The following is a 15,819-nucleotide window of genomic DNA, read 5'->3' on the forward strand; positions in this document are numbered from 1 at the left end:
GAGAGAGGGAAACCTTTAGTCAATTCTGCTGGGTTGGATTGACATCTCCAGGCCATAAAGTGAGAAAGCTTTAGGGTAAGCCTGCTGGAAGAAAAAAGAAAAACAAACAAAAAAACCCCATGCACACACACATATCAAATGAGATGCTAAAAAACTACATTAGCATCAGTGGTGTTATTTGAGTCGATTAAAAAAATTTAACCCTTTTATATCTGTGTGCAACCAGGAATAGTGTAAACTTTTGGGAACTAGCAGATAGAAAAAAAAAAGAAAATGCTTTAAACTGGGAATGATTTGCAGTCAAATCAATTGATAAATGAAAGAAAAAAAGATGGTACAACGGAAATTGATGCCAAAGATTTATAAGGTTGACTAAGTAAACAAAAATGGAATGGATCACCATGGAAATGCATGAATATTGAAATAGGCAAGATCTGAATACACTAATGATATGCCTCACTGAGATTGACAGGTGTTGATAACAACTGTGACAATCCACACCAACATCCACACTTCGAACATGTTTATTCCTAGAAAACACGGGCTGGATTTAAAGGTTCCTTTTCTTTTACAAAATAAATTTTCTATTCTTCAAGGGACTAACTCAATTCTCATCTACTTGAAAAACAAAAAAGGTTTTATCATTTGCTTTTTGGATATGAGGAGCTGCAGTTAGCAGAAGTCATTCTCTTGGGCTCTACTAGTCTTTGTTCCACTAAACCTCTCACAAAACTGAATTCTCAGTCTTGTTTATCTCCCGCATTGAGTACTTGAAGTATGACCACCACTCATTAGAAGCATAATTAAAAAGACACAACCTAGATTCCTCACTTCCTTCACATACACATGAAAACCAGTAACCCTTAATCTATTTGTTACCATGGCTACCATAGGATATTTTATTTCAGTACAACTCTAGGTATTTCGTTTGGATTGTTGCTTGCAAATGAAAGTTGGAGACCTATAAATTTCTGTTAACTGCTAGAAATGGAGAGACTGAACAGAAGAAAATGTTTTTTCTTAATCACGGACAAATACGGTTTATAAGATGTTTGTGCAGAAAAGTTATTAAAATTGGTTAAATACATCAGCCCATAAACTAATTTAAATGCCATTAAATTCATATAGAGTTTAAGGGCACATATGCTAGTAATTCCCTGATTTATAGCAGGATGATAAATCAAGTGCACTCAGAACAATGTACCGGACGGAGACTGCATTCACCAGTGGCACACAGCTCCATACTAGTATAAATGCCTAGAATATGTGACTACTCAAATACACGCATGCCAACCAGCCTTTAAAGTATTCACCTGTGAATTATCCGACGTTTTGGCCAAGAGTCGGGATGAACAATCAATAAAGTTGTTCATCATGCCCTCCCCCCCCCAAAAGTGAAAAAGTAGCTCTGCACTCTCCATTGTAATTTTTAAAAACATCACGAATGAGGTGGGCTAATTAAATCTGCTGTCATTCATCCTAAACCGAAATAATTCCTTAAATCTGCCCTCCCAGGGCTGAGTTGGAGATAAGACCGCATGGCAAGAAAAGGTACTCTGTAGTGAGTAGACAGATGACTTTAAAGCGACTGAAATTAGGGTAAATACAGCTGTAACCAGGACAGATCTGTCACTGCAAGAGGAGTCCGAATCCCAGTATAGCTCGGCTAGTGAGAGGCTGGAGCCTGCAGCAGTGGAGCCTGACTTTCCCTGAGCTGACGAAGTGGAAGTTTCGCGGGCAGCAGCAGATCGGCGTCCTCAGCGGTCCCGTCCCTCCAGCGCCGAGGTCTCGTCTAATGCTGCATAAATACCTGCGCCCACGATTCGCCCCGGGCGCGCCGCGGCGCAAGCACCGTAGAGAGAGAGGAGAGCGTTTGCAGAAAGGCAGGGATGGCAAAGGCGGCGGCTCCCTAGGGAACCCCGGGGGGACCCACCAACTGACCGTGTCTACCATTGGGTTCCAGAGCTCAGGAACGACAACTGGCTTCTCAGCTAGCGGACCCAGGCATCCGAGACTCGCGCTTTGGCCCCATCACCGTTGGCTGCAGGCAGCCAGCGCGTCTCCGCCTTCCCCAGCCAACGCAGACCCGACCTGCCCGGGAGCTGCCTCGGACCTATCCGGGCTCTCGACTCTGCTCTCCCGACCCCGGGCGAGCTCTCCCCTCCCTCGGGGCCCAGAGCCCGCACTGCCCAGCGTCCGCAACCGCGCCGCGACCGCATATAACCCTCGCGCTCTCGGCTCGCTCCAGGCCACAGAGACCCGGACATGAGCCCTCTGCCACCTGGCACCTCCCGCGGCAGTCTGGGCGCGCGTCCACACTCCCACATTACACATCTCCCCGTCCACACTATCCCGCACATAAACAACCCCTCCCCACCCAACACACATCCTAGCCGCTTCACCAGCCCCGTACGCTCTCCTTTCCGCGCCCCCCCCCCAAAGACGCTGGCACCCACAAGGCGTTAAGGGAAGGCGGGTCACAACAAGGTCTGTATGGGCTTCCTCCCTGTGGTTTTCTCGCTCCTCTACCTCGAAAGTTACTTGGGATTGAGTGAAGAGACCAGGTGCCCAAATGCGGGTCTGAGGACGGGAGGGATCAGAAACCCCAACCTGGCTTTCCGCTGCACAGAGGCGCGCACCTCCCCAAAGGCCAGACGCGTGGCCGCCCCCAGCGTCCAGCTCTCCGGTGCCTCTTCCTGGCCCCCAGCCCGGCTCGGGCCCTGGGCCGCTCAGGGGAGGTGGCTTGGAGAGGGACGCATGCTGTCGGGCCCAGCCGAAGAGCTGCCTCGGCTGGGGGGCGGGGGGGTCACACTCGCTTCCAGCGCCCCCTACCACAGCGACATTGGCCTCGGGCAGCCCCTGTGCATACACACCCGGGGGCAGGAAGTTTCCCCCCCCTCCGCCTTTTTTCCCCCCTGGAGCAGCGCAGGCGCAAGGGCTCCTGCAGCCTTGCGAGTCCAGACGCGGGAGGCTCCTGCCGCCGCTGCCGCCGCGGGAGCCGAGCCCAGCGTTCCGGGTACTCGGGCCCCGCTCCCAAGCCCGGCCCGGCCCCACGCAGCCTCCAGGACCCTGGGTCCCCGGCGCCGCATCCTTGTTGCCCTAGCCTGGCTCTTACCTCCAGCCGCGCGGCTCTGGCCCCGGTCCGACGCGCAGAGAGCCTGGGGTCGCGAGTGGGCGCAGGAGGGCTGATGGATAGGGGACGGCGCCTGCGGGTAGCTGTAGCTGGGGCTGCTCGGGTCCTGGCCGGGAGAAACGGATCCAGGTCCACCTCCTCGCGTTCCTGCTCTCCGCCTTCTCCCCCTTTTCCTTCTTCTCCTCCTCCGCCGCCGCCTCCCGGCAGCCCAGTAAGGATGCCCGAGAGAGGGAAGTCAGTCCTTCTGCCTGTCAGCCTGTGCGGCTACGCGCGGCGCGGCGCGGCTCTCACCGAGGCGGCGGCGGCGGCGGCGGCTCCGGCAGCATCGCCCCCCCACTCTCCCCGCAGCCGCGGCGGCCGCGGGGCTAGGGTTGGCTCCGGGCTCCGGGCTCAGGGCTCGGGCTTTGGGCGGGGGCTGCACTCAGGCGCGGCGGCCGCCGGGACTGCGGGCGGGCCCTGCGGAGCCGGGGCCGGGGCTGGAGCTGCAGCTAGATCCGCGGCGGCGGGGACGGCGGCTGCGCGGGGGCTGGCGCGGCCGCGGCACGGGGACCATGCTCCCTTCTGGCTCGCTCCGCTCCGGGTACCGTCTGCTTTAGCTGCGAGGGAGGCGGGCTGCGGCGTGCAGCCAGGGGCGGGCGGAGCCAATCACGGGCGCCCGAGTGGGCGGGGGCGGAGGGTGGGGGAGGCGGGGCGCCCCCGGCCGGGCGCCGAGCGCTGCTCCCGGGGCCCGAGGGATACCCAGCAGCCGCGCGCCGGGCCCGGGAGGAGTGCTCGCGGGTGTGTCCGTCCGTCCGTCCGTCCGCCGCCCCCGTCCCCCTGCGGTGGCTCCCGGCTCGGCCCGCTCGGCGGCCGCGCCCGGCAGATGCACGGCGCGTGGCACCGGCTCCTGGGCCCCAGCCTCCCGGCCCCGCCCGCCCAGGGTTGGCTGACGGGACCGAGGCGAGCTCGCCGTCCTCTCTCAACACCTGAGGAAACTGGCGGAAAAGTTTGAGAACGAAAAGTCCAATCGTCTTTCAGCTTCCGCCCTCCCTATGACACTCCAGCCACGGTAAGGAGCAGGAATTGTCCAAATCTCTGAAGAACCACGGCTAGCCCTGTAAATCCTGGCCACCGACCCTCGACTCTCCTCGGTGTACACGGACTTTCCTGTCTACACTGACCCTCTTGAATCCACAGGACCTCTCTGTTTAGACAGCCCCTACTCAGGCCACCCCAGCCTTCCATGTCTACACTGACTCCCACCCTGTCTACACTGACTTTCTTAGTTCCACCACTTCCCCGTCTCCACACGCTGTCTACACAGACCCTAACTTCAACCTTGATGGGAAAGGTTTGGCCGGAAGCCCGTGGCAGCCCCAGTGCGGGCTTTCCATTGTGCCAGAACATTTCATTTCAGCACTAGTCTTCCCTTCTTTGGTAGATCTAGATCTGGCTTTTATTCCCTGCCCTCTCCCTCCTCCCCTACCTCCCCCTCATTTGGTTTTGAATTTCAGAGGAAATATATCTTTTTCCCCCATCCCCCATCTCTGGGCTTCAACAACCCTCCCCCCCATGCCCGCCCCGCCCCCCCCCCCCCCCCGCCTCCCCGGCGAAGCCGCTGAGGCCCGAGGCCTGGGTAGAAACTGGGGAGGTGGGTGTGGAAAGGTAGGGAGCTGCTTGCTATTTGGCTTGAATTGGGCGGAGCCAGCCCGGGAAGGGCTCTGCCAGGCCCCGCCCCCCATCTGCCAGGGCATGGGGAGGGTTCGTTGGTAAATCTCTTTCAGCTTATTCCTGTGATATCTGAATCCAGGCCTCTTCTCTCCTTGGCTGTAAACTCGGTGCAAGGATTGTGCCTTCTTTAATATCTTGTGGGAAGTAGAGTACAGTGTGGTGGCTGATAAATAATAAATACTAATCATCTACTGAGAGTAGCAGGAGGACCATCAGTGAAAGGGAATGAGAACACCAGGGAAAGGACCCATTGGTATTAGAGTAACTGCATTTTCTGAAAAAAGAAAAAAAATCGAATGAAGTTTTGGTGTGTGAAGCCTGGCGGTGGGGAGAGGACAGAGTAAAGCACTGCAGCGAGGAATCCCCCCTTGATGGGGGGGTCAGCCAGGAGAAGTGGTGTGTCTTTAAGCCAGGGTGATCGAGGGTGCCTTGAAGGGGGAACAGGTGGGAGTGGGGGCACAAAAGCTCCTCCAACAACCTGAAGAGGAACGCGAGATGTGGTTTGAATGCCACGGTCTGAACGTGGTATATGAAAAGTGATTGAAGGGTAATGTAGATGGGAGAAAGGAGAAAGAAGGATTACTTGGGGTTTTAAAAAAGGACGCAGGTAACACTTCAAGCACTGAATGCAAAGAGAACAAAGGCACAGGTGAGTCAATGTTCATTCATGTTGTAGGAAGCTGTCCTCTGAAATGATCTGCATGGGCCCACCAGCTGTGAGCTTGTGGGATCCACCAGGCTACATCCTGGAGCCGTGGCACGTAGGACAGGTGTAGACATTATGGAAATGTGGCTAAGGTTTTCAGGGTTAAGGGATAGGTTAAAATCTGGCAATCTGAGGCACTCATAATGTCTGACGTGATTTTGAATGATCCTCAAATGAAAGCAGGAAATACGCACTCCAGGAATCCTTCCTCAGCTGCATCTCTAGGTGAAGGTGTAAGGATTCTCCCAGTTTCCCTGCTGGCATTATCAGAGAAGAGAGACTGTGCTGAATCTGCATCCAGCCGGGTGATGCCAGGGGTGCTGGTTCTAGAGTGCTGCAACGCCTTCAGGGTTGGATCTTGATAACGGCTCACGGGGGCGGGGGGCAGCCTGTCAGGAGAATGAGAAAAGCTGTGTGAAGTAGAATCACAGTGGGCTAGTCTACCCCCTCCTCACCCCACCCTTCTTTCATCCCCAGAGCCTGAATGCAAATAAGGATTTCCAGAGTCTGAAGCTGAGATCTTCCTCTGCAGTGGGGCTCCGCCTAGCTAGGAACTGTTGGGTTTGGACTTAGGAAGAGTCGGCTCTGGTCTAGACATGAGCTCCATTTCACCTGAAGTGCTGTTGTTCATGTCATCTGCCCCTGTTCCCCCAGGCTCTTGGTGACATACAGTGGATCTGCTCTGTGTTGTGTAAGAGATCTCTCTGTATAGACCTTGCCCGTAGCTGGGATCTGTCCTGGGTTTTTCACTGCCCTGCTTTGTGGTAGTTGGGATAAGCCCCATGGTTAGCATGGATCTCTCTCTGTGGTAAATGTGGTTTGTTCCGTGTTACACGTGAGAGCTTCTTCAGCCCCGGTCAAAGATTTCTCCATGAAGCACGGGATCAAGCTCTGTAGAGTGAGCTTCAAAACCCAGCCCTCCCTGTCCTGACGAAGATGCCCCAAGCTGGGCTCTGAGATCAGGACTAATGTGTCTGCTCCAAGCAGATGGGTTGTGAAGGAGTGGACTTGTGAGGCCCAGGGAGGTAGACTGGAATGCTGCAGAACATGCATTCCCCACTCAGAGCATAGACCATTATTTGCGCAGTCCATCAGACAAGGACTTTGTTCTGGAAAGGCTACCGCTGTCACCTGGAGAGGCACCAGAGGAAGCCCCAGCATTACTGTCTGGGAGTGCCCACTGTAGCTGAGACGGACTTCCCTCCCTGTTTGTATTTATAAATAGTAATCACAACAAAACGATCGTTTACTCAGTGGCTGCGATGTGCCAACCATTGTACCAGGTATTCTACCCACAATACCTGGTCAATGGTCATAGCACCCTGTGGAGTTAGTGTTAGCAGCCCCAAGCGCTGAGTCATAGAGAGGGTAGGTGACCTCCTGAAATCACACAGCCAGTAAATGGCAGAGCTGGTATTTGAGTCTGGTCGCCTGGTTCCAAAGCCTTTGTTCTTTTCACCATCCTCAACACACAAATGCAGTTTCTTTTGTCATTAACCCAGTGCTTTTCCCTTGGAGAAGACACAGTGGATGCTGATTTTGCCTCTATCAGCAGCCAGTCCTGGAGTCAGGACTGGGAATCAGTCTTAGGACACAGAGGGCTGATGTAGAAGAGGGAAAAGCATCTCTTTGTTTACTGAATGCACAGGTCACTTGGAAGAGTGGACGCCTCATCAGAAACCCTCAGGTCTGAGAGGACATCTGTTTCCAGGAGCGAAGTGGGTATAAATAGAGCAGGAGCCAGCCTCTCTGCTGGTCTGGTTTTGTGTTTGCTGTTTTGTTTTTCTAACATTCTGCTCCACTAAAACCACCCCCATTTGGCATCAAAAGCATGAATAAATCCTACATAAGTCACGGTCCCTCCAGTGGCTAATCAATCCATAAAAATCTATTTAGCACCTACTGTGTGTCCTGCATTTCAACCCCATGGTGTTGATTAAAGCAGGAAGTAAGAAGTCACAGCTGCTGTATTTTCACTGTGGCCACCCTGCTCTGTGGATGCGTGGAAAAGGCACATGCTAATCATGCAATCAGCCATTTGCAGAGAACCTCCCGCACGCTCAGCCTTGTGCTGGGTGCTCTCAGGAGTATAGGGAAGGTACACGGTGCGCTTCTCACTCTGCTCATTTTTACCCTGCCTGTGCCCCAAAAGGGGCTGAGGCATCCAAATACAATACAGGATTTTCCCCCTCCCCCTTATCTGTGGTTTCAGTTACTTGTGGTCAACCCCGGTTTGAAAATATTAAATGGAAAATTCTAGAAAGAAACAATTCATAGGTTTTCAATTGCATGCCATTCTGAGTAGTGTGATGAAATCTCATGCCATGCTGCCCGCGATGTGAATCATCCCTTTGTCCAGCGTATCCACGCTGTGTACGCTACGTGCCTATTGGTATAGGATAAAAGTCAGTGCTTATAGGGTTTGGTACTGTCTGCGGTTTCATGCATCCACCGAGGCTCTTGGGACGGATTCCCTGCAGATAAGGTGGGACTACTGTACTTGGTTCTTGTTCTTGACAGAGGCTAAGGTAACAACAGTTGTTATCAAGAAGCATAACTGAGTGCTCAGATGTGGGGAAAAGACTCCAAGTGTTGTGGGATGCAGGGGATGATCTGTAAGAGTGGGGCTGGTCAGGATGGGTGGGTGGGTGTCAGACTGGACCTGAGGAATGAGGAGGTTTTTCCTGGGGGGCAGAGGGAACCCAGAGCCGCCAGAGTGGAAGGCAGGGGCCAGGAGGGTAGAGGAGTAGGATTCCTGGACTGGGGGACCCATCCCAGTGTGAGAGTTTCTGAAACACTGCTTGCTGGTAATAGTCATTTCCTTTGGGTGAAAATGAAAATGTGTTTTCCTTCTTTGCCCAAATCAGTGAACTATTAGATTCTAAGGTTCAGAGTGAAACTGGTGGTGTCTTTTTTGGCATTTTCAATGGTGGGAATGCAGCAGCTTTTTTTAGTACCAGTTGTTTGCAGGTGGCAGGAGTGCTAATTAGACAGAGCCACTAGCAAATTTCCTGGATGGTTCTGACTCCCAAACCGACAGCAAACCAGCTCGGGGGATTTACGAGAGCAGTTTCTACTCTCCCCATTGATAAAGTGATTCTTCAAACACTTTGGTCAAAGGAATGGGTTTCATAGTTGCTCAATACATATTTATTGGGTGTTGAATTGTTCACAGTGACCAAAATTCCACTTTACTTTTTCGACGTTTAAGAAGGGCCTAATGTTTCTCTATTAGAGAGTGTACAAAGAAGACCCAAATGATTGGGAGGATAGTTGAAAGGAACATTTTATTTGAGTGTTAGAGGAGTCTTTCGATCACTGAAACAGGTTTTCACTAAAGGGAAAACGCAGGAGACTTCTGAGAGAAGATTGAATCCTCATAGTTCTTTGCATGCATATTTTTTAAGCTGTTTTTAAGAGTAAAGAGGTTCCAGCCTGCTGGTTCCCTGTTTGACTCCAGAATCCACTGGTGCCAATGTCTTTTATCTCCCTGGGAGATTTCAGTAGAACTTGGGGCCAGGACCATGTCATTAGTGTGGTCATTTTGAAGCCCTGGATTGGGCCAGAAGCAGAACAATGCCCATCCAGGGCAGGTGCTCTGCTCTGTCTCTAGGACAGAGACCCTTGTGCTCTCTGCTCTCTGTCTGGACTCAGGCTGCCCGAGAGAGTGTCACAGTCCCCACAGGCTGTTGGGGGGAACACAGCGGGAGGCAGAGAGACCTTTGGCCACAAATCTCATCTTAATCAGCTGTTTCATGAACACGGCCAAGTCCAGGACACTCTCTCAGGAGTTATTGTTTATTTCCGTATCCCCAAAGCTAGAGGCTGCCTGTCATGTTCATAAGCAAAAGGCAGCCCATCCTCCAGGGAACAAGTTCACTATTCTCCCCAAAGATGGGGGTGTTGGGAGTCAAGCTGCAGGCACTCTTGGAGTGTGAGATAAATCTCGGTTTGCAGGGTGAAGTATCTAATGGTTTCAGCAATTTGGGGTCTTTTGGAATACGTGTCCCCGTATTTTATCTTCATGTTTACCCCTACTCGAATTTGTGAAGCTGCGTACACTTTATGTGCAGTGTGTCTGGAAGGAGGAATTTGTGAGGTCATGCCCGATGGAAACATGACTGTCAACACATTGGCCCCGGAGGTTCTGTCCCCGAGAAATCAGAGGTGACAAGGAAGAGAAAAGCAATAGGGCCTGAACTCAGGGTACTCTCTGAATATTTACTAAGCGTCGTGAAAATAGCCTAAGTCAGGGCTTCCCTGGTGGCGCAGTGGTTATGAGTCCGCCTGCCGGTGCAGGGGACGCGGGTTTGTGCCCCGGTCTGGAGGGATCCCGCGTGCCGCGGAAAGGCTGGGCCCGTGGGCCGTGGCCGCTGGGCCTGTGTGTCCCGGAGCCGGTGCTCCGTGGCGGGAGGGGCCCCAGCGGTGAGAGGCCCGCGTATCGCAAAAAAAAAAAAAAAAAGCCTAAGTCTGTGATAAAAATCACCATCTGGTCCAGGTGCATCTTGATATAAGAAAATATGATATATGAAAATTCAAAATGATAAAACAGAAGGATTTGCTAGTTTACATTACAAAAGGATGCATGAGCTGCCCGTAAGTGAAGCTTTCCCCTTTGATATTTAATGTGTGGCGGATTTAGTAGACATTCCGTTCATATACAACTGGTCAGAAACACATTAATTTATTTTTATTTATTTAAGGCTTGTGACCTACCTACTTTCAAGATGTCTTGAGCAATTTACAGGTTAAAACATGGGGCAAAAGGAGACATTTGGGAATGAAATAGAACAGATAGAACCCAAAGGGAGGACCGTGGGGTCAGAGGCATTAGGCACACAAGATGAATGGGTTCTACAATTAGGATCTCTAAGGGGAAAAGGGGCAAATGCACCAGGTTACCTGATTGTATAAAGAAAGGCACATTTGTATCAGGTCATAAAAGATGTCTTGAATAGAAAGTGTTTTAAAAAATCAGAGACCTGCTGTAAATGGAAGAATGTAGTATTATTGAGGTAAAAGTTTTCTCCTTTAGACTTTGGAGACAAATGCTAATCGTGGAAAAGTGTAACACTACAGATCTTTGTGGTAACTTTTTTTTTACTACTTCTAAACCTTTGAAAAATATTTACCGGATGATTTCATTAAAAAAAAAAATTTCAATTCTTTATAGGTTTAACTTTTTGCCAATTCAGGAAAAGCGTTGCAAATTGGACATATTTCATTTAGGTGGTTGTGAATTTTCCTAGAAAGCAACAGGTAGGTATCTTCTAGCTTAATGCTAAACCCTTGATAATTTCAGTGTAGCTTCAGGTCAGTTTCAAAATTAGCCAGAGAGTTTTGGCTAATGTAAAATTTCATTAGAAATAACCAGAACTTAGCATTAGAATAGCAGGTTTAGAAAAACCTAGGGCTTGGAAAGAGTCAGAGCAGTATTTGGAATCTGAGATGGTTATATACCGAGCTGCAGATAAATCCTATTAATGAACTTAAGATTTTAAAAGGGTTGCAGATATAAACTCATCATTATAGTCAGGACTGTTTTTCCTGGGAGTCAAGATTGACATGTGGCAGTAGATGTGTATGTATTGTTCAAAAGCAACAGAGATGTTAGTTGGAGTGACAGTATATAAAATAATGATGTACCGATGATGAAAATATCAATAAGAGCTGATATTAGTTTAGTACTATGTGCCAGACACTGTTCTAAGCCTTTGATTTTCTTAAAAATTTTTTTTCTTATATTCCTTACAACAAAGGATGTGGGAATTGATGAATCCTGAGTCTAAAAATTTTAATGCAGACACATAGAGAGAGGAGCAGATGTTCTTTCATCAGTAGGGAGTGTGATACAATCCATTGGCTGGAGCGGGGATGTGGCTGGCTCATTCTGGATGCACGTCTCAGAATCAGAATGGAAGTCTGATGTCGTGTTGTGCCTTTTCACTACGTAAGCGTATACCAGGTGCCTCACGCTGGTAAGCTCTGGGCATCCCCAGCCTTTGGTCATACCACTTATGCCACTGAAATCTGACCTAAAGGACACTGGAAGTTAAGATTAGAATAAGAGAGAAGCCCCCAATTGTATTAGTAATTTCCCCAAACCTTAGTAGCTTATGCAACATTTATTATCTCACCCAATGCCTGAGGGTTAGGAATCCAAGAACAGCGTTGCTGGGTGGCTCTGGCTCAGGACTTCCCATGAGGCTGTAGTCAGATGTTAGCTGGGGCTACAATTATCTCAAGATTCCACTGGGACTGGAGGATTTGCTTCCAAGCTCACTTACATGGCTGCGGGCTAGAGGCCTCAGTTCTTTGCCATGTGGGTCTCTCTACAGGGCTGCCTCAAGACATGGTAGCTGGTTTCTCCCCGAGCAGCAAGTGATCTGAGAGAGAGAGGCCAAGACAGAAGCTGTAATGTCTTTTGTAATTTAATCTTGGACAAACAACATAGACCAACAGAGGTTTAACGTGAGAAGGGACACAAAGCTGTGGATACCGGGAGGTGGGCTCATTGGGAGCCATCTTGGAGGCTGACTACTACAACAATTGTCTTAGATTCCATGTGTTCAGGGAGGGGAAGAGTGGGCATGGTAGGAGGTGTTCACTGGGTTTCAGGTTTTCAGGCTTCTGAAGGTCCCCAAGAGATCAGGGGACATTACAAGAGATTCCGAAAGGGAAGATGGCTCAAGAACTCTTGTTGATAGAATTCTTAATGTGTAGTTGCCAGTGCTCTTGAAGAGAAATAGTCAGGTGGGAATGGGTGTTGATGAAACCAGAGTGACCGTGGGAAAGTTCACCTTTGAGTGCAGCTGGAAAAAGGACAGAAGGGTGTCGAGTTACACACACCTAATGAGCTATAATTAATGAAGGCAGCAAAATGGTCAGGATTACAAAACAGCTTTTCTTATTTGACATGAGCAGAAAATCAAGAAAGGATCTGATTGGTGATTGTGGTAAGATGTCTAATACTGCGGGTTTCTGTGGCGCAAACTCTTACTGAGTGCCACTGTGTACCAGGCAGAGTGCCAAGGGCTAAGGATAGAAAGATAATCAAAAAAAGGTCGCTGCCCTCGAGGATCTTCCAGTCTAATGCAAAGACACATATAAACGAGGCCATGATCAATACCATAATGAGATTCAGTACAGGTAGCACTGGGACATTGGGAAGGGCACTGCCAGTGCTACTTGGGAGCAGGCAGGTCGGGGAAGCCTGTACAGAAGAGATTACACTTGAGCTTAGTCCTTAAGGATGAGCAGGATTTCGCCAAATGAACAATAGGAGGAAGGGCAGGGAGAACAAGAATGGCCAAGCACAGGACAGGCAGGGGAAGCTGCTGGTGCTTCATACGATTAGAGCAGGGTGGAGAGTGCAGACAGGGCTTGAAAAGAAAGAGGAGGCCATTTTACATGGGGCCTCGGAGACTCTACACTGGGGCTTAATGGGGCAGTGTTGCTTAAAGTGGGGTCCTACATCAGGATCACATGGGAGGCTGATTCCTAAGCCTAACCCTACATCCACACCAGCAGATAGTTCACCATAACCATGTTGTCTTCTTCCTGAGCTAGACTACATCTCCCAGCATCCTTTGCAGTTATACTATATTGCCTAGTCTCCTTTTTAGTTAGGTGCACTCATGTCAATGACATATAAATAGAAGTAATATGTGCATTGCCAGACCTGATCCATTAAAATCTGCCCTGCGTGCTTTCCATGCTCTTTTCCCTCTCTCCATGTTGATGCAGGCAAACACAGGAATCTTGGAAGCCGCATGTTAAAGACGGCAGGGCAACAAAACCCAGGAAGCTCTGGGTCTCTGAATGATTGTTTGGAGAGGGCCAACCAGTGATCTGGAACACCCGTTTTGGGGTTTCAAGAAAACAAGAAATAAAATTCTATTGTGTTTGAGCTGTTTTATTATTTTGGATTTGTTTGTTTTCGCAGCTAGTGTTACCCTAACTAATACAGCAATTGAGAGGGGAATTCTCTGGAGGATTTGCATTTTTAACAAGCACTTTAGAGGAGTTTGAGAATCCCTCTTGGAGGCTAAGGGGAACCAGCCACTCATGGGTTTAGAGTAGACCAAGTAATGCGATGCTATTTGCCTTTTAGAATGGCAGCAAAAAAACGGGATTTTACCTCCTTTTTCTTTGCCGAGGAGAACAATCTACTGACTAAAAAGAAATAGAAAACTGTGGTAAGAGAAAATTGAAGTTCAAGATGAGTAGAGAGATTGTAACAAGCTCCAACCTGCTGTAAATGATCTCAAGTCTCTTGGCCAGGACAAATTACACCCCAGGGAGTAGGGAGAACTCACCACCGGAGCTGTAGAGCCTCTGCTGATAATCTTTAAGGAACATGGAGAGTGGGAAAGAAAATGGAACACTAGAGATGGGAAAATATAACTTTTATTAGTAAAGAGGAGAAAAGATTATGTAGACTTCAAAAGTGGGGATAGTCTATTCACCCTCATTAAGTTGATATTTAAGGCTGATTTGTGAGCATATGAAAAATGGAGAATTCTCTAAAAGCCTGTGTGGCTTCTTTAAGAGCAAGCCACAACCAGGAAACTGTGTTCCCAGTTTTGTGATAGGCTTGCTAGATTATTATGTCAGGGAATTGTGTTAGCTATGGTAGACGCAAAGCATACCTCAGATTGGTATTTGTCAAGGAATCTCATGACAAATTTGTGTGTAAGATAATTTCAACTGCAGACTAGTATTTGGGTAATACACACCCAAAGATGCTAATCAATATCAGTATGAAAGTACATTTCTAGTGAACGGCCACAGCCATGGTTCCATCTGATGTTTTTATTAGTGATGCAGACATATATGACTTAGTTAATCCTGAAATTTTGAGATAATGTGTAGGGAATACATTGGTTGGCATAACAAGGCCCAAAAAATAGGCTCAAATATTAAGCTAAATGTAATGATATGAGATGAAACAGACAAATGATAGGATTGAGCATGTGGGTCCAAACAGTCCCCTGCACAAGTCCAGGGCTAAGAGGCAGCAGCTGCAGTTTGAGAGGCACCAAAGATGTTGTTCAGCTGCCCAAAGCCCTGTATGGACTCAGAGGTTAGCTGTGAAGCCCATGGGGTTAGCTGAGACCTGTATGCAGTTATCTGAAGGGGTGTCAGGAGCAGAGGGACCCAGGCAGACTTCAAAGGCCAGATGGGAAGATTTCAGGTCCACGTGAGAATGAACCCTCTCCAGCCATCTCACAGCTGCCCCAAACAACAGGCTGCTCAGAGATAGGAGCACCTGTCAATGGACATGACCAACTGGAGAGAGAAAATCCCTTGTTGGTACTTCAAGGAAGGGATGAAGGCATCCCTTGGGTGTTTGGCCACAAAGAAACCATTAGAGTCCCTCCAAATATTAGTAGCTACTATTACTGGCTACCATTTAGTGATAACTTAACATGTGCCAGGCACAGTGCTAAAGTAGGCTCCAAAATCCTGTACCAGTTTTTTTTGTTGTTGTTTTGTTGTTGTCGTTTGTTTCTTTTGCTGCTGTAACAAATAACTACAAAATTCATGGCATAAATCAATACAGACGTATTATCTTACAGTTCCAGGGGTCAGAAGTCCAAAATCAAGGTGTCTGTAAGGCTCTTCCTTCTGGAAGCTTTAGGGGAAGATCCTTTCCTAGCCTTTTCCAGCTTCAAGAGGCTGCCTGCATTCCTTGGCTTTTGGCCCCTTCCTCTGTCTTCAAGGTTAGCAATGTAGCATCTTAAATCTGTCTGTCTTCTCTCTTTCTCTCTGCTTCTGTTATCATATCTGCTCCAACCCTGATCCTGTTACTTCCCTCTCAGAAGGGCTCTTTTGATTATATTGGGTTTGCCCATGTAGATTCATCTCCCCATCTCAAGGTACTTAGTTTAATCACATCTGCAAAGTTCCTTTTGCCATATAACGTACCGTATTCACAGGTTTTGGGGACTAGGATGGTGAGATTTTTGGGAGGGTGGTTATTCTGTCTACTACAAGCCATTTATATATTATCTCATTTAATTTGATCCCTCACTGTCTTGAAGAGTTGGACATTATTTCCACTTAACAAATGGAGAATTGGAGCTGTGGAACAGTTAAATAACACACTACACCTCCATGAACACAGGGAGGCTGGGATTCAAACTGGGTTCTGACTCTAAGAGCTGGGGATCTCACCACTCTGACACTATACTACGCATGTTTTTATTATTCTCAGAGCCCTTAATTCTAAGCACTAATAATTGCTTTTCTTTAGTGGTGTTAATTT

General features: G+C 48.9%; 1 protein-coding gene across 2 annotated transcripts in view; it reads right to left on the reverse strand.

Annotated features, from left to right (window-relative positions):
* Positions 1-3,384, reverse strand: part of KLHL29 (kelch like family member 29) — a 310,779-nt gene extending 307,395 nt beyond the window's left edge. For both annotated transcript variants that reach the window (XM_030858308.2, XM_060309498.2), the window contains exon 1: positions 3,116-3,384. The gene's annotated coding sequence lies outside the window, so the exon portion shown is untranslated. The remainder of the gene's footprint in view (positions 1-3,115) is intronic.
* Positions 3,385-15,819: the final 12,435 nt, after the last annotated feature.

The sequence above is a fragment of the Globicephala melas genome, chromosome 12 (assembly GCF_963455315.2).
Source record: "Globicephala melas chromosome 12, mGloMel1.2, whole genome shotgun sequence".
Classification (NCBI taxonomy): domain Eukaryota; kingdom Metazoa; phylum Chordata; class Mammalia; order Artiodactyla; family Delphinidae; genus Globicephala; species Globicephala melas.